The following is a 17,401-nucleotide window of genomic DNA, read 5'->3' on the forward strand; positions in this document are numbered from 1 at the left end:
GAGAGTGGAGAGTAGGTCGGATTCCCAGCGTTCTCCCCGTCCGCTGTGGTCACCACTGCTGTTTCTGTCTTCCGGAGCTCCTGCCCTCTTGGTTGAAACAGAGCCCTGATCCTGGGCTTCGGTGTCTTCCGGAAGACTGTGCACTTGGGATGGCCTACCGCAGTGAGCAGGCTGCTTCCTGATGACGGGGCTGGTGTCACCCCAAGCTGCTGTGGGCCGAGCCAGGTGGACCCAACAAAGGTTGGGGGTTGGATCGGAAAATTGGACCTTTTCACGGGTGTCTCCCTGAGACATGGCTGTAGGGCACCTCCTTACGTTACATTACATTACATGGCTGCTCTTCTGTGGGTGTGATTAGTACCAAGAATGCTCGCCCTGCAGAAGGACATAAGTTTTTAAATTTTTTAAACATGTTGTGTTCAGCAAATGCAGTCAGTTAGCTTAACTACACAGTGGTTATAGTTTCTATACAAGTCTTATTTCTAAAGTAGCCTGAAAGAATGTTCTAGAAAATGAGTATTTTTCCTCTGGATTCCATTCCTTGGTTTTCTTTTTCTATTTTTTTAAAATGTTTATTTATGTTGAGAGAGAGAGAGGGAGAGAGAGAGAGCGAGCACATGAGTGGGAGAGGGGAAGAGAGAGAGAATCCCAAACAGGCTCTGCCAGTGCAGAGCCTGACGCGGGGCTCTATCTCACCAACCGTGAGACCAGGACCTGAGCCGACATCAGGAGTTGGACGCTCAACTGACTGAGCCACCCGGGTGCCCCTTCTTCTATTTTAAGGAGTCTAACCAAAATTGTGAAATAAAACAAAATGGCAGAACATACACCATGAGGGTGTTGCTGTTCTCTTCGCGGGAGTGACGTCGGTGGGGTGGGCGTTTAGTTAACCCAACAGGGGCACCGTTGGGTAGGGGGTCATTTCAGAGAGATGCTGACCAGGGGACCACGGTCAGCCCACCTTGGACTCCTCACTGAGTGGCCCTGGCAGGCTGACCTCCCTGTTGATGTGATAACATCGGTATCACGTGGGAGAACGCCGACCCACGGACTGGTCAGGGAGCGGCGGGCCAGCGGGCGACAAATGCCAAGAATGGTGGCCGAACCACACTGGCTCGGGGTGCCCAGGGCCCCCTGGGAGGCGCCGCGGCTTGTGACGACCAGCCCTGTTGGAGCTCACAGTGCGGGGGGCGCTGCGTGTCTGGTTTCCTTCCCCCGCCCCCCAGATCTCGACCCTAGCTGCTGGGGGGTTTGGTGATCCGGCTCTGGAAGCCACAAGATTTCCCAAACTGTTCTCGGAACGCTTGGCAGCAACAGCGGTGTTCTGTGGGTCTGCAAACAGATCTGGAACACGCTGGATTGTCTTTCATATTCTGTCACCCAGTGGGGCTCCTTGGAGGGGACTGGAGGCAAGCATGTTCACCGTGTCACCAATGTAGGTCACCACAGAATGCTTTTGTCGTGGACTAAGTATTGCCATGTTCCTTCTTTTTGGGAAAATACCTAGGATCTGAATAACCAGGCGATTTTGTTGCTGACTTTTTACTTGAGTCTTTAAAGACAAAGGGCTTCCGTGGACGTCCATCGAGTCCCCGCGATGGAATGTGATTTATATACATGTCACAATGTACTTGTATGAGCACTGACTATGGGATTTGTGTGTGAAACCAATTTCTGGGTCCTCCTCGGTGAGGGGTGGGTGACAATGCTTGGTGCTACGCGTGGCAAAGACCGGAAGTCTTTGGGTCACTCTGGTCCCCGAGTTAATCCCGAGCCACTTCCGGGGCCCCCCGCTCCTCCTGTCCTATGCTCGCTCCACAGAGCCCCACCCTGACTAAGCCTTCACTCCAAATGCACCTTTTCTTCCAGCCTCTGCAGTGGCTGAGGGTTTACATTTTAAATGAGTTATTTGTATATATGTGAATATTCATGTTTGTTTATTTTTGAGAGAGAGTGTGCAGGGAGGGTCAGAGAGGGAGACTGTACAGAATCCGAAGCAGGCTCCAAGCTCCAAGCTGTCGGCACAGACCCTGTCGCGGGGCTTGAACCCACAATCCGCAAGATCGTGACCTGAGCCAAAGTCAGATGCTCAACCCACTGAGCCGCCCAGGCACCCCTAAATGAATTGTTATATTAATTCTAACGCCAAGGAGATCTGCTAACTCCAACATGTGAGAATCCCTTGCAGCTAGTTTCCTGTGAACTTGGGGGCGGCCTTCTGCCTTTATGTCTTCACAGCTTTGTCTCTACTCTCAGCCTCTGACATTCTCTGCCTGGCCATCTGCATTTGTGAACAATGTTCTGCCCTTTGGGTTTTGTACTTTTGTGTTGTTTCCTGCCTGGCCTCTAGCAGCAGGAATGGTTAAATCTGGCTTCTTAGCACAGGAAAAATACCACTTCCTGATCTGGGGCCAACTTGGAAATGGATCCCATGCTGGGCTGAACACTTGGAGACATTGCTAAATATCCTCCCTGACCCCTGCAAATAGTTTTGAAACTGCCTTCGGCTCGATTGGCAAGTCCGGAGAGAGGGTGAAATGCTAGAAACGCCCTCAGCAGAGGCTGCGACAAGGGTCGAGTTTGTGAATAGCCACCAGCCGTCTCTGTTGAAAGATCAGGCTCCTTGTCCAATGTGCGAGACGTGGGTTATTTAATTCCAGAGGCTCAATACTTTGCTTTCATGACTTTAAACCACACACGTGTTTCACCGGTTCCGATGCTTCAGTTTTATTGTTCTTTGAGATCGGTTCTAGATGGGTTAGCTCTGTCCTCTACTTTTCAAACCAACCACACTGAAATTTTACAAAAACCAAGACTTCCCCACGTGGTGTGTGTGGTGGTTCCATTTCTCCAAGTCTGTAATTCCCAGAATCAAAACCACCTGCAGGGTCAGCCCTCCTGTTAACCAAGTAGCACACGAATGACCTGAGTTCACACTCAAGTGTACTTTTCTCACATCCAGGCAGTTGCCCTTTCTCTCTGCAGGAAATGTGATGAATGCACCCAGGTTGGGCATGTCAGGTACAGTCTGTGGCTCGTGAGTCCCCAGCTGGGGCAGGGAAAGCTCCCGGGGCCAAAGGAGCACCGCGTTTCGTGGGGGAGATATGAGAAGGGGCCCCCAGGCACGACAGAAACAACACATAGTTATGTGCTGTTTGAGTGACAGCAGAAATCAATCCCAGGGCGATCCTTTCCCCTTCTGGTTAAGTGGTGTTGATTTAATTTCCCCACATCACTGACAGGCGTCTGCATCACATTCGGAACAGGACACTCAACCGACACTCAACTTCTGTTACTACTTAATAACTTGAGCTGATTTTAAAACCAGGAAGAGAACAAAATATTTGAAATATTTGAAAACACTAGAAACCTTCATCTGAAGGCGTTTGTGCATTTATGCACCATACGTGGTGTTCTCAAGCGCATACGGAAGGTTGTGGGGGAGAAGGACTCCATCGCGGGCCATCAAGCAAGACAACAGATCTCAAAGAAAAGGTAGGGATACGAGCTATGGTTCGATAACAACTTAGCTAAATTAAAATGAATGGCGATAAGGAAACTAAAACACACCATACATCTGGAAATTATTTCAAGGCACTTTCAAACATAACTCGTGAACACAAAAACAAAAACAAACTACAGTAAAAAATAAGTATCCCTTAGAACTGCATTGGAAGAATAAATGCTAACAAAATTGGAAGGACGTAACCAAAAAGTTGCGTGGAGGGAATTTATAGGCTCGTGTGTTTATATTAGGGAAGAAAGACCAAAAATTCATGAGCACTTATCTCTACCTCAAGCAGTTAAAGAGGAAAGTCAAGTCAAACATGAAATGTAGGGGCGCCTGGGTGGCGCAGTCGGTGAAGCGTCCGACTTCAGCCAGGTCACGATCTCGCGGTCCGTGAGTTTGAGCCCCGCGTCGGGCTCTGGGCTGATGGTTCAGAGCCTGGAGCCTGTTTCTGATTCTGTGTCTCCCTCTCTCTCTGCCCCTCCCCCGTTCATGCTCTGTCTCTCTCTGTCCCCAAAACAAATAAAAAACGTTGAAAAAAAATTAAAAAAAACATGAAACGTAATAAATATAATTAATGAAAACAAAATACATATAAAGCCTTAAATCTGTGAAAGGGAAAAAACAAAGCTATCGTACAAAGCATCAACGAAGGCAAACATCAGTAATTTGAAATAAATACTAAACACAAAGAAGCTGGTTACACTGGTCAAGGAAGAAGCATGAGGAAGGAGAGAGGGGCTCCGGCCCCAGAGGAAGCAGAGCCCTAAGAGCATCAACACAAGGCTCGAGGGAGAACGGGGTCGTGCGCAACTCCTGGGATCAGACAACAGAGAGGTGGAAATAAGTAAATAAAAACCAACACGTATTAAAAGCTACAGAGAAAAGTAAGCAGATAGGCAACGGAGGGGGTACACAGGGAGGGGGTGTTGTTACTCTGCACCTTGTGTGTGGAGACACGGTGAGAACCTGGACGTTCGTGCGGAGAGAAATCACTGGAGAATTTTGAGCAAAAGGACAAAGACGAATTTTTCTCAGCATGCTGAAGCTTCCTTTCTGCCTCCTGTAGCATCTGTTGGAAGGTCTGGCCTCCACCTAACTTCTTCCCTTGAAGGCGATTCTTTTCTTTCTTGCCGCTTTCAGGAAATGTTGTGTCTCCTGGCTCGTTACGACCGGTCTGGTTGCAGATGGTCTTGCATTCAGTGCGTGGGGGACGGCGTGCATCTCTGTTTGAACGACTCCCGTCTTCCGTGAGCAGCGCTGCTGACGTAGCAGGCGGCCCCGTTAAATCTGAATTTCAGGAAAGCGATGAATGGCTGGTGTATGTTCTGTGCAATACGCATGTGGGCACACTTACTCTAGAAATCATCAGTAGTCATCTGAAACTCAAACGTCACGGGGTGCCGTCCATCTGATCCGGCAGCCCTGTTACACGTTCAGGGAAGTTCTCAGCTCTTGTCCTCACCAGCATGACCTTCCTCCCCTGTTTCTCTCCCTCCAGTTGCGGGTGTATGAGCCCGCCTCCTCCTACACTCCTTGTCGCTCGTCACATTATATTTTTCCTATCTTTGTTACATTCCTTTAAAATTATCTCCTAGCTCATCGATTTTCTCTTTAGCTGAATATTACACCAACTTACTGCACCTTTTGGCTCTAATTTTTTCTCAGCTTATTTATTTATTTTGAGAGAGAGTGAGCACAAGCAGGGGAGGGTCAGAGAGGGAGAGAGAGAGAAAGAGAGAGAGAGAGAATCCCAAGCAGGCTTCACGCTGTCAGCACAGAGCCCGACTCCGGGCTTGATCTCACGAACGGTGAGATCAAGACCTGAGCTGAAATCAAGTTCAAGTTGGATGCTTAACTGACTGAGCCACCCAGGCGCCGTATTTTTCACTTTAGTTTTAAAGATTATCTTTTTCACTTCATTTAGGTATTTTTCAAATTAACCTAGTCTTTTTTGGCTAATATCACTTCTCTCCTGTTTTCAACTTCTTCTGGTAATTCTTCAACCACTCCGCACACCTCCGCTTTATGGTCCAATTCTGGTAACATCACGCTGGTGGCCTCGGAGCCCCCGTGGTGCCGCTGTGCTGGCTCTTGCTCCCCACGGCGGCTCCCTGGCCGGTTCCATGGTTGTGGTTCCACGTGTCCGCTTGCCTTGGGCGGCCATCCCCAGGCGGGGCCCGGCTTGGGGCTGCCAATCCAGAAAGCTCCGTGCCTGCTCCTGCCAGAGGTTCCAGGGGCTCCTCCAGGCTGGTGTCTAGTCTGGGGGCGATCTGGACTCAGATTCTTTGGGAAGCTCAGAAGAGGGGCAGTTTCCCTGGTGTGCTCCCCTTGCCCGGGGTGGGTGTTTCCTAGTTCATCCTTGTGTCCGGGGAGCGACCTCTGTGTGTGTCGTCTGTAAGCAGGGATGAGTTCCGATCACCAGCAGAGCCACCGGGAGCCGAGCCCGGGATGCGGAGACCACGTGCTCAGGCTCCCCTTCCGTCTGCTTCTCGGCGGCCGCTGCCGTGCGTGCGTGGCCTTTGCCTGGAGTGTGGGAGCTCGTTTACGTGGGTTTCCGTGTTATTTTATTTAGCATTACTGGATACGTGGCAGTGTTTCCAGAGCGTCTGACCTGCCGGGTGCTGAGAGAGTCAAGGTCATCGTTAAACAGATCCTCACGGACGGTCCAGGGGCATTCATGTTCTCCTCGACGTGCTTTCCAGCGACGCTCACGTGTATCTCATTGGGTCACGTTGGGTCTTTACTGTCACGACCTGTCCTTTAGGCTCTGACTCGACAAGTGAGCGGAGAGGTGGACCCCAAAGCAATTGCTGTCCTCAGGGACCTTCAGCAAGGTTTTGAGAAGGGAACATTACACCTGCTAGTTCACACGTGCCGTCTCAGGTGACTGATGGAGGTTAATTCAGGTCTCCCAAAAGAGAAAGGTATTTTGACGATCCGTATTTCATTCTCTCTCCGTGGGAATTCTAGGCCCTATTATTGTCCTCGGAGGCACATCCCGTACCTTCAAAACTGCTACCCATGATCGGCATTTCGGGAGCAGAGCCGAAGGCCTCGTTTTCCTGCCATTTTATAGATGTGCTTGTGCGTTACACACGCGTTCTTGTAAATCCGTACAAATCAGCAGACTTGTCCATTGAGTAGTACCGGGAAGTCCGTGAATTCGGTGTTCAAAAGTCTTGTTCCAAAGAGCCCCCCAAATTTCTTCTGGGCGGTCCATCAATTACCAAACGAAAACAAGCTTTTGTAGTTTTTTGCTAAAAACTATTTTAATGGTAGAATTCTTCTTTGGTTGTCAGATTTGTCACCACATTTATTTTTCTCACATATATTTGGGCTGCCTCTTGTCTGCCAGCAACTGCCAACATTTGACAAAACAAAAAGGAGCAAATGAATATTTTAAGAACGCAAATAGAAATGGGTCAATTAAATTTGATTCAACATCTTTTCTTTTTTTTTAAATGTTTATTTATTTTTGAGAGAGAGACAGAGCATGAGTGGGGGAGGGGCAGAGCGAGAGGGAGACACAGAATCCGAAGCATCTCCAGGCTCTGAGCTGTTGGCACAGAGCCCAACACAGGGCTTGATCTCGTGGACCCTGAGATCATGACCTGAGCCGAAGTCGGAAGCTTAACCGACTGAGCCACCCAGGCGCCCCTCTTTTTTGGCTTCATGCCCAAAGTGGGGCTTGAACTCATGACCCTGAGATCGAGAGTTGCATGCTCTACGGACTGAGCCCACCAGACATCCCTAAGTGTTCTACCTCTTGCATCAGGTTGTAAGTCAGCGTTGTCCATGGAGGCCACTATGGAGGGAGTCAGGATCTTTACCACATTTCCTGGTCTGACACCCCGAGTCACTGTAGAAAACCCAGAAGTGAAGGTTGACAACAGTTAAGGGTCAAAGGCGTTCAGAAGCCCAAGCTGCTCTGGGATCGATGACGACTTTGTACCTTGAAGGAGCCAGAGAACACATGGAAGGAAAGGAAAAATGTAGCTGGGGGGATAATCTGAGCAAAGCTGGGAGAATACAGATTTCACGTTCTAATGAGACCCAAGACGGTCAATCTGTCTGGAACAAGATATTCAAATAAAAATAGTAGAGCAGGATACAAAATCGAGTCTTGAATACTAATCCTTTATGGGATGGGTCGCCGTAAAACATGTTCGAGCAGCTGAGAGATACAGCAGGGAGACTAGGGAAAGCCATTTTTAAAACATGTTTCCCACAGAAAAATACCACCCTGATGGCTCAAAGGAAGCCGTGTTTCCGGATGGGACAGTGAAACGTCTGAGTGACGGACACGAAGAGACTGTGCTTCCTGACGGGACAGCTGTCAGTGTGGAAAGGCCAGTTTCACGACAGGTGCGCACGGTCAAGCACTTCTTCAGATTAATTCAACTTTTTGTAGAAGTCTAAGTATTTGTGTAAGGGTAATAATCGAAAATAATGTCACTGACCCTGAGGTTTTGTCTATGACCTTGATCTGTTTCCCTCTATGGAGAACATGAATGAAAACACTGGTTTTTGTTCTCTTCCCTGACCTTGGTCATCTTGAGTTGCAACCGAAAAAATACTTTGAGTCTTCAGTGAATGCCCCCGTCTAGAAACCCGAGTCGATAGCAGGACAACTTCTCGGAGACACACTGAGAAAGTGCTCCGAGGGCACGCTCCTCCCTGACGCCCGATGTGCAGAGGGTAAAACGCGAGGCCGTCGGCACCCGGTCGGCTCCCCGTGGCCCGACGTCATGATGGACTTTTCCCAGCTTCCTCATAGGGCAGTCTACGTGGGCTCTGGGTCACTCTTCTTGAACGATTATCCATCATGGTCCCTCAGTCCCCGCCTCTCTCCTTCAAGGTAAAACTTCCAGCCCAGGACCTCAGACTGCGTGAGCAGGCCCACCACCCTGTCATTCGCCAGCTCACCTGCCCTCAGCCCGACCGAGTTTCTGTCAACACCTTGAACCCGCTGTGCATCTCCCCTGCTCTGGCTGTTCACGCTCTCCGCCCTCGCTCACTAAGGTCTGGAATGAGGATTCCGGACCTCGCTCGTGCCCACGCAGCCCCGACGTGCTGCACAGGGGCAGCTCCGGCCGCCAAGGGGGCTGACTTACCAGGCTACTCTTCCCCGTCAGGAACGGCGACAGAACCATTGTGTTCAGCAACGGGCAGAGGGAGATTCAAACGTCCTGCTTCAAGAGGAGGGAATACCCCGATGGCACCATCAAGATTGTGTACTCCATGGGCTACCAGGAAACCCAGTGTGCGTCCGGGCGGCTGAAGCTCAGATATGAGGCTGGAAACATGGTCCTGGACAGAAGCAGATCGTCCCTCAACACCCAACGCTCTGTGTGACTTCCCAATTATAGCTTTCTTTGCTAAAAAGACATAAAAAACTGATAGTATATTCACTGACCGAGATGATGGGGAACACATAAAACTTTAGGACAACCGAAGTCATCCAGAAATTGTCAAGGAAGAGACCCCCTTGTTCCCAGGCTTCCTGGTCGGGACAGGTGGTTAGATCAACACTGGTTGGAGAACAGGGGGCTCGTGAATGCATGAGTTCCAGGACCCAAGCAAGACCACCCCCCTTCGCTCATCTCAAGAGCCAGCTCTACCCTATGACAGGCCCGGGAGGACAGAGATAAAGCCGGGTGCTCAGCAGGCAGCCCCCTCGGGCCCACTGATGAAGAGATACCGGCTTCTTTTCGTCCGCAGGTGGTTTCAACTTGTGCCTGCACCAGGGTTCCCCTTCCTCCGGGATTACAGCGGCTCAGCCTGACCCTCCGTGACCTCTAACACCCATGACCTTGCCAGGTCAGATAGGAAGACGGTTCTAGTCACTACAAAGCGAACCCATGAGGAGACCGACCCAAGGACAGCGAGCCACCTCCTGAGACTTACGATCGTTTAATCTCAAAGTCAAAACGATGCCCCATTTCTTGTTTATTTTGCTGTCTCGTAGGCTGCCTTGAACATGAGCAGGACATTGGCAGTTAGCTGGTTTTTATACTAATGGGGAGAGTCCCCCTGTCACAGGGGAGAAATACCTTCTTGAAAAATCTGATCGCAAGATGTGGGTTTATGTACACGGTTTCAATATGTACTTGTGTCTTCATTTGATCGACATGAAAAATCATGTTTTGGTACCCGTAATTATTTCAGTCCTAAAGTCTGTCGTGCACGCATTGCTGAGGCCCTCAATATTTTGGTAATGCTGTTTAAAGTGACCCGGGGACAGTGCCTGGGTGGCTCAGTCGGTTAAGCGTCTGACTTCAGCTTGGCTCATGATCTCATGGTTTGTAGGTTCAAGCCCCACGCTGGGCTCTGTGCTGACAGCTCAGAGCCTGGTTGGGATTTTCTCTCCCTCTCTCTCTGCCCCTCCTCTGCTCGTGCTCTCTCTCTCCAAATAAATAAATAAACATTAAAAAAAATAATAAAGTGACCCAGGGACAATGTGCTGTCTCAGCTCTGAAGGAAAATAAAAGCACTCTAGTTCAGCTGTGTGGGACAGAGGACTTTCCTTTCTGATCATGGTCACTTGCAGATTAACAGGTAAAAGTAACCCGTTATGGAAAAGCTGCTTTAGGTTTGGCTAAAAAAAAAAAAAAAAATGAACTTGCTGATTGTTTTTTTTTTTCAACGTTTATTTATTTTTGGGACAGAGAGAGAGACAGAGCATGAACGGGGGAGGGGCAGAGAGAGAGGGAGACACAGAATCGGAAACAGGCTCCAGGCTCCGAGCTGTCAGCCCAGAGCCCGACGCGGGGCTCGAACTCCCGGACCGCGAGATCGTGACCTGGCTGAAGTCGGACGCTTAACCGACTGCGCCACCCAGGCGCCCCAAACTTGCTGATTGTTTTATTTTGAATCAGCTTACCCTGAGAATTTTCACTAAAGCAGACAAACGAAACACCGCTGTACCAAGTAGAAGGAATGAAACTTCTGTTCCTGGCGAGCGAGGAGAAACTAACGAAATTTTTGTGGGTAAACTGTGTTCAGGAGCCAGAAGACCGGCCTGGCTGGCGGTTTTCAGGACACGTACCTGCCGAACTCCTGGGCAGTCTCGCGTGTGAGGTCTGGAATCAGAACAGGATGGGGTGTGGGGCTGGTGTGTGTGCATCCGGGCACACTGGTCATCAGGACTCAGTGCAATGCATTTCACACTTTCTTCCAAAAAGGTGGAATTTACTCCAGTTGGGCTCGTAGCACCTCCTCAAGGTTCCTTAGCACCTCCTCGAGGCTCCTTAGCACCTCCTCGAGGCTACTTAGCACTTCCTCAAGGCTCCTTAGCACCTCCCCAAGACTCCTTAGCACCTCCTCGAGGCTCCTTAGCACCTCCACAAGACTCCTTAGCACCTCCACAAGACTCCTTAGCACCTCCTCAAGGCTCTTAGCACTCCCCCAAGACTTCTTAGCGCCTCCTCAAGGCTCTTAGCACCTCCTCAAGACTCTTAGCACATCCTCAAGGCTCCTTAGCACCTCCTCAAGGTTCCTTAGTGCCTCCTCAAGGCTCCTTAGTGCCTCCTCAAGGCTTTTAGCACCTCCTCAAAGCTCCTTTGCACCTCCTCAAGGCTCCTTAGCACCTCCTCAAAGCTCCTTTGCACCTCCTCAAGGCTCCTTAGCACCTCCTCACGGCTCCTTAGCACCTCCTCAAAGCTCCTTACCACTTCCTCAAGGCTCCTTAGCACCTCCTCAAGGCTCCTTAGCGCCACCTCAAGGCTCCTTAGCGCCACCTCAAGGCTCTTAGCACTCCCCCAAGAGTTCTTAGCACCTGCTCAAGGCTTTTAGCACCTGCTCAAGGCTCTTAGCACCTCCTCAAGGCTCTTAGCACCTCCTCAAGGCTCTTAGCACTTTCTCAAGGCTCCTTAGTACCTCCTCAAGGCTCCTTAGTGCCTCCTCACGGCTCTAAGCACTCCCAAAGACTTCTTAGCACCTGCTCAAGGCTCCTTAGCACCTCCTCAAGGTTCCTTAGCGCCTCCTCGAGGCTCCTTAGTGCCTCCTCAAGGCTTTTAGCACCTCCTCAAAGCTCCTTTGCACCTCCTCAAGGCTCCTTAGCACCTCCTCAAGGCTCCTTAGCACTTCCTCAAGGCTCCTTAGTACCTCCTCAAGGCTCCTTAGCACCTCCTCAAGGCTCTTAGCACTCCCCAAAGACTTCTTAGCACCTGCTCAAGGCTCTTAGCACCTCCTCAAGGCTCTTAACCCTCCTCAAGGTTCCTTAGCACCACCTCAAGGCTACTTAGCACCTCAAGTCTCCTTAGCACCTCCTCAAGGCTCTTAGCACCTCCACAAGACTCCTTAGCACCTCCCCAAGACTCCTTAGCACCTCCTCAAGGCTCCTTAGCACCTCCACAAGACTCCTTAGCACCTCCTCAAAGCTCCTTAGTGCCTCCTCAAGGCTCTTAGCACTCCCCCAAGACTTCTTAGCACCTGCTCAAGGCTCTTAGCACCTCCTCAAGACTCTTAGCACATCCTCAAGGCTCCTTAGCACCTCCTCAAGGTTCCTTAGCACCTCCTCAAAGCTCCTTAGTGCCTCCTCAAGGCTTTTAGCACCTCCTCAAAGCTCCTTTGCACCTCCTCAAGGCTCCTTAGCACCTCCTCAAGGCTCTTAGCACCTCCTCAAAGCTCCTTAGCACCTCCTCAAGGCTCCTTAGCACCTCCTCACGGCTCCTTAGCACTTCCTCAAAGCTCCTTACCACTTCCTCAAGGCTCTTAGCACTCCCCCAAGAGTTCTTAGCACCTCCTCAAGGCTACTTAGCACCTCCCCAAGACTCCTTAGCACCTCCTCAAGGCTTCTTAGCTCCTCCTCAAGGCTCTTAGCACTCCCCCAAGACTCCTTAGCACCCCCTCAAGGCTGTTAGCACTTCTTCAAAGCTCCTTAGCACTCCCTCAAGGCTCTTAGCACCTCTTCAAGGCTCCTTAGCGCCACCTCAAGGCTCTTAGCACCTGAAGTCTCCTTAGCACCTCCTCAAGGCTACTTAGCACCTCCCCAAGACTCGTTAGCACCTCCTCAAGGCTTCTTAGCTCTTCCTCAAGGCTCTTAGCACTCCCCCAAGACTCCTTAGCACCTCCTCAAGGCTGTTAGCACTTCCTCAAAGCTCCTTAGCACTTTCTCAAAACTCTTAGCACCTCTTCAAGGCTACTTAGCACCTCCTCAAGGCTTCCTAGCACCTTCTCAAGTCTCTTATTGGATGTGGAGTCTGGCGATACGCAGTACATTATTTTGTGAATATACAGGCATTTGTAAGCAGCATATAAAAGGATGCAGTTGGTCACAAAGGCAGCATGAAAAACGCCTAGAAAAAGCACAGTGAGCGTTCAGGCTCGAGACGGGGGCCAGCTTGGCTCGGGTTCTGAATGAGGACCCGAAGACCTCCAGGCAGATTGGAGGCTCCCTACTTCAGCCTGTCTGTGCGTGTGACACATAGATTTCCCGGGAATGCTGTGGGGGTGGGTGGGAGAAGATCCATGATGGAGTCATCCCCTTTTTCACCGGAAGTGCTCTGTGTGTTCCCGAAGAAAAATATCTGTGTTCAGAGCATGGCATCCCAGCTCATCCCGCTCTGGCCCCACCTGCCCTGCTTGCCTCTCCCTCCCACTCTCCAGAGCCTTCTCCAAGCCCCCCTCCCTGGGACGAGCCCCTGCCCCATCTTATACGAGCCGCCACCGCTGTCCTCCGGAGGCTGGTGCGGCCACTTTGCCTCTGGAAAGCCTTCCGTGATCCACCCTCCTGGCAGTGGGAAGCCCTCCAGTCCGCTGGTCCCCTCCCCCCTCAGCCCATCCCAAACTGCGTTCCCACCACCTACTTACCCGTGTCCCCCCCCTCCCCCTGCCAGGGGCCGGGAGCAAATCAGGGTGGACCCCAGGCCTCCTGCATCTTTGCCCCGCCTCCCAACTGTGACACTAGTGCCCCGGATGTTTTGGAAATTAGTTCTGGCACAAGCGAGCGAGTCCGTCACGTGACGGGGTCGCCATAACCCTGATTATTGCTGGTTCTTTCTGCAAACTCAGAGGCTCTGTGAACACAGAGGCTGTGGTCACGAACATGAGGACTTTGTTTAGTAACGCTCAGCCGAGTCAGTGTGACTTTGAAACCACTTTTTCTTGAGCACTTAAAGGTGGGTTGTAGGGGCGCCCGGGTGGCTCAGTTGGTTAAGCGTCTGATTTCAGCTTGGGTCATGATCTCGCAGTTTGCAGGTTCGAGCCCCACGTCGGGCTCTGTGCTGACAGCTCGGAGCCTGGAGCCTGCTTCGGATTCTGTGTCTCCCTCTCTCTCTGCCTCTCCCCCACTGTTCTCTGTCTCTATCAAAAATAAATAAGTCTAAAAATTTTTTTAAAACAATGAAGGTGGGTTCTAATTAGATTAGATCTTCCCAAAGAAGTAAAAATTGATTCACAGATTCAGTATGTGATGCTCACGGGAACAGCGTGTGGCGGCCTGTCCCCGCTCCCTGTGGCTGCCGTAACAAACGTGACAAACCACGGCAGCCCGCTGCAGGAACACCGTGGCAGTCTGCCCCCCACGGTCCCGGAAGGCCAGGAGTCCCGACTGAGGTCGCAGCAGGGCCACACCCCCTCTGGAGGCCCACGGGGAGGCTGTCCCTGGCCTCACCGCTTCTGGGGCTGCGGGCGATTCCTGGCGCTCTCCGCCTGTGACAGCACAGGGGCTGGGGCTCTGCGTCCGTGTCCTCGTGGCCGTTCCGCTGTTTGTGCCTGTGCCCCGATTTACCTCCTCTTCCAGGGACACCGGCCATCAGATTTAGGGCCTGTGCTACTCCACAATGACTTCATCCTAAGCCTCTGCAAAGACCACATGCGACCCTAAACGAGGTCACATTCGCGGGTCCCAGGTGGACGTGAACTCTGGGGGGACACTATTCGACCCAGTGCACAGACCCCTCCTGACTTCTCCTGCCTCAAGGGATGGCATCAGCTACTGTCCAGGAACCTTGGTTCCTTTTAGGGCAGACGGGTTTTGAGGAAAAAATCCGGAAGGTCAGCGGTGCACGGAGCGTCGAATCTGGGGGGAGGGCCCGTGCCGCTGGTTTTGCAGCTGTGTTCATCTTCACAGGTCCCGGGATGAGGACGCGACGTCCTGGGGCCTTTGTTGCCTCCTGGGGGGGGCTCCCGAAGGGATGCACTCAACAGGGCTCTCCCCGCAGCCCGCGTTCCCGCACAAGTTTCCGATCAGGGGTGGTGGACGTATGAGACCAGGAGGGTCCTCGGCTCCGTCCCCACTCCGGTCGCCTGCCTCTAGCGAGCAGCTCTGTGGCTTCTCTGTCCTCTAGTGGCCAGGTTTCTGCCTGATGGCACCGTGCGCTCAGGGACAGGACTTACTGCCCTGGCCGCTGAACTTCCTACCCAGATCCCCGTGTCTCTTCTTGAGAGACCCCCAGGCCAGCTGCAGCAGCCCTCAGCCCACCGTGGAATGTGTGCTCTTTCCCACGGCAGGAGCTAACCCTCCTCACCCCCGTCTGCCCTCGGAAAGCACCGGTGTCCCTCGTGTGTCCAGCATTGGTGCCGTCTGGTGGTTCAGGCTTGTTTAGGTGGTTTCTGCGTTTCCGCGAGGAGGCAGAGCCAGGAGCCGGGAGACCCCCCGCGGGGGTGTCCAGAGGCAGGTGCCCTGGGACCCTCGCCGCCAGACTCCATCCCAGTTTCCCAGCTCAGAAGAGACAAGTGACGTGACTATGAGGGTCTCAGGGATGCTCATCCGCCCAGTTTAAGGCACTGATGTGGTCTGCACGGCCCTGCTGGATTGATGGGCACCCCCACCCCCTTCACAATATGCCAACGGCCAGGGAGGCCCAGCCCCGAGCTGGGCTCCTGAGTCTGCTGGGCTCCTCCTCTTCTGAGGGGACAAAGATCCCGAAACCCAGGGCCCGTCCTCTGGGAGCAGCTGTGGGTGAACATTGGGGGGGGGCACATGAGGCGGAGGGTCCAGGAAGTTCCAGGAGGCCAGTGACCACTTTGGCAGCCCTCACTGGTGCCGAGAGCCGCTGCTCGGCTGTGTTCTTCATTCTGGTCCTGACCGCGGAGGGATCCGAGGCCCCGTGGGTGTCTGGGACCCTTCCCTAACTTTCTCCTGAAGCAGATTCCACCCAACATCTGCTGTCCACCTGACCTCAGGTGGCGTCGAGGCCTCAGGGGCCACTCCCGGCCTCAGTCTCCCTGCATCTCCCCATCTGACCGCCCTTCCGTTTTCACAAGCGATCTGCTCTGCAGGCAACCCCCGTGTCTGCCAGGTCCCCTTCTGAGCACCGCACCCCGTGCTTGCCTCCAGGAAAGTCTCCCCCTGCTCCCCGGGGGCGCCCCTGACCCCCTCACCCCCCGGGATGATGACACCCACGCGACCTAGGCCTGTCCTGTCATCGACGGTCGGGGTAGGCCAGGGTCTTCCTTGGGTTTTCCACACAGAGGGCGAGCGAGAGAGAAGGAATTTCTTTCTGATGAAAGGAAGTGAGAGATTGAACCCGGAAGAGCCACACAGGGGGGCGAGGGCGGTTGGGGGAGGAGCGAGCCCAGCCGGGCGCGGGCCGAGTCCGGCAGGAACAACCCGGCAGCCCGTCCCCCCGGCCTGAGGCCATCTCCCCGCAGTGCAAGCCGGGAACCCTCCCTCATCCCTCGGCTACCCCGCCTGGTGTCTTACTGCAAGGCCGTGACCGCTCACGGGGAGGTCACGGGGTACCCCGCCTGGGGACGTGAGCATCTCACCGGGGGTCGTGGGGACACAGCTTACCTCGCACTGTCCCTTCCTCGTGGGATCCGCCTGCAGGGCAGCCAAGAGGCCCCACACGAGCTCCTCCACAGTCTGCACAGTGCGCACGGGCGAACATGGGGAGTCTACGCAGCAGACAAGAAGAGTCTGGAAGGTCAGGTTTTGAAGAGACCGCCGCGGGGGGCTCTGCCCTCTGTCTGCCCGTGTCCGCAAGGCTCCCCGCACGCCCACCAGGGCAGCCGGCCGGAGCTGAGTCTGCCCGGCCTGCCCCCGGGGTCTGCCTCGCCCTGCCGGCCACCATGCCTCTGCGACCCGCTCGCACGTTACCCAGCAGCTTCCGGCTCAGGGGCCACTCCGCCCTGGGAGGGCTGGGCAGGTGGGGGCCGCACTCCAGCCCAGTGTGACCGCTGTGTCCCGGGAGCACACTTCTCTCCTACTTCCCCCTTCCTTCCGGGAGGTTCTCATGACTTCCTGCGTCCCCTGCTGCTGGCTGCTTCTAACCTCGAGTCAAAGGGAGGTGGGATCCAGTTTTGAAATGGAGTAAGAACCTTCACCTCCAGCTGCGGGGTGTTTCTAGCTCCCTAGAGATTTCCTGGAGTCAAAGAGCCCAGCGTCCCGCAGGCTCCTTTGGTTAAATTCCCCTTCAGCTGCTCGTCCTCTGGTCCTTCGCTCGCAGAGACTCTTGGGTCTTTGTGTCCATTGGCATTGTCAGCTCCTATAGTGCCCAGTTTGGAGTATGAGACCCCCCACCCCCCAAGCCCCAAACCCAACACCCTGTTTGGCTTGGGGTCCCTAGTGGGACTGCCTTCTTTCCCCTCCATGACCCCTGCGTTTGCCCCGGTGCCCTGGTGCGGTCTAGCTTCTTCGATTGTACTTTGCGAAGGAATAAGGAAAGGTACACATATCCCATTTCCCCGGAGGTGGAAACCCAAGGATTCTTTTAAGGGACTACCTCCTATCTCCTGGAGACGTCTCTGGACTTTGGGGCTTTGGCTCTCGTCCCCCAGAATACCGCGTCTCTGTCTTCCTTCCGTGTCCCTTACACAAGCGTGCACCTGATACAAACTCTACACACATAGGCTTCCTGTCGCCTTTGCAAGTCTAACGTTAGCCCACTATTATTTCAGTTTAATTGGCCCGCATTTTGCCTCGACGAACATACTGCCCGGATC

General features: G+C 53.1%; 1 long non-coding RNA gene across 1 annotated transcript; it reads right to left on the reverse strand.

Annotated features, from left to right (window-relative positions):
* Nucleotides 1–5,657: 5,657 nt before the first annotated feature.
* On the reverse strand, nucleotides 5,658–16,957 carry LOC102899376. The gene is made up of 4 exons (XR_006598494.1): nucleotides 16,251–16,957; nucleotides 8,626–8,889; nucleotides 7,275–7,463; nucleotides 5,658–6,869 (listed from the first exon to the last, which is right to left on the reverse strand). It is a non-coding gene; the product is annotated as an uncharacterized LOC102899376 (long non-coding RNA).
* Between the last annotated feature and the right edge of the window lie 444 nt (nucleotides 16,958–17,401).

This window comes from Felis catus, chromosome B2, assembly GCF_018350175.1.
Source record: "Felis catus isolate Fca126 chromosome B2, F.catus_Fca126_mat1.0, whole genome shotgun sequence".
In the NCBI taxonomy this organism is placed as follows: domain Eukaryota; kingdom Metazoa; phylum Chordata; class Mammalia; order Carnivora; family Felidae; genus Felis; species Felis catus.